Below are 1,209 nucleotides of genomic sequence, written 5' to 3'. Positions count from 1 at the left end.
CAGAGAGCAGACAACTGGCGGGGGCGGGGGGAAAGGGGAGAGAAATAAATAAAAAATAAATCTTAAAAAAAAAAAGTAGAAACCACTCAGTACATACCAAGCTAGTTCTTGTCAGCAGCTTTTTCCTTCTCTAGATACCTAAGGAAATAAAATCTTTTCCCATTGTATTAAGACAAGGCTACACCCAAGCAGTAGGAATCATTGCTAGTCCCACCCAGCTCCTACACCCACTGAGCTATTTTCCTTCTTGCCTTGAGGGGAGAAGGGTTTTTTTTACTATATTTTACCCAGTTTCTTCTTTTTCACACCAGCTTTTAAAACTTGTATAACACTATATTAGACTTTCTCTATTTACCTATGTGTTTTTTTAAACCATGTTTAATACTTGATTTTTTCATGCTTTTGTAGCATGCTTTTATAAATGTTCCAGTGTTTCCTAACAATCATGCCTTGGGCTCACAGTGGCCCTCTGGGGCTCCACATCCAATGTCTGTCACAGCTGTGATACTGGTTCACAGCCACACACTTTCATTTACTTACTGTCTATGACTGCTTTGACGCTCTGATGGCAGAAGTCGAGTAGTTGTGGCAGATATCCCTATGGCCCACAAAGCCTAAAATATTTACTATCTGACCCTTCACATAAACAATTTGTCAACCCCTGTTAGAGGCTATAAAGTATTCTGAGTTATTATAAAACATCAGAATATTCAAACCACAATTAGCATGGCTCACGCACTGGCCAGTTGGAGAAAACTTAATCCAGCAATTTGGCTTCTGCCACTGTTTGGTGATTGAATTTTTGCCACATTTTAATAAAAGAACATTTATTCTCTTATTCAATGTACTTAGTTGTTATATAATATTGTGAATTAAGAAAGTGATATCAAAATATAGTTATTTGAAAAGTACTGTATGGCTTTCATACACAGCATAAGATAAATGTGAAACATTGTTCATGGATGTGCTAATATTACCATTACTATTGGTTTATTTTTAAGGGCACTTTTTGTTTTGACAGCAGGAATCCTGCTAAATTATTTATATAAAATGTATTATCATTCTTCCACTGGATCAGTGAACTAGAAGACAGCTCAATTTGAGGCATTAGAAAAAGACCTTTAGGGGAATTGTTTGTGGTTTTGGCAAAAAAATATATCGCCTTTCAGAACAGAACTCATGTGGTACTGAATAAGAAGACTGAAGAGA

This window comes from Dasypus novemcinctus, chromosome 2 (genome assembly GCF_030445035.2).
Source record: "Dasypus novemcinctus isolate mDasNov1 chromosome 2, mDasNov1.1.hap2, whole genome shotgun sequence".
In the NCBI taxonomy this organism is placed as follows: domain Eukaryota; kingdom Metazoa; phylum Chordata; class Mammalia; order Cingulata; family Dasypodidae; genus Dasypus; species Dasypus novemcinctus.
This window is presented reverse-complemented; position numbering follows the sequence as displayed.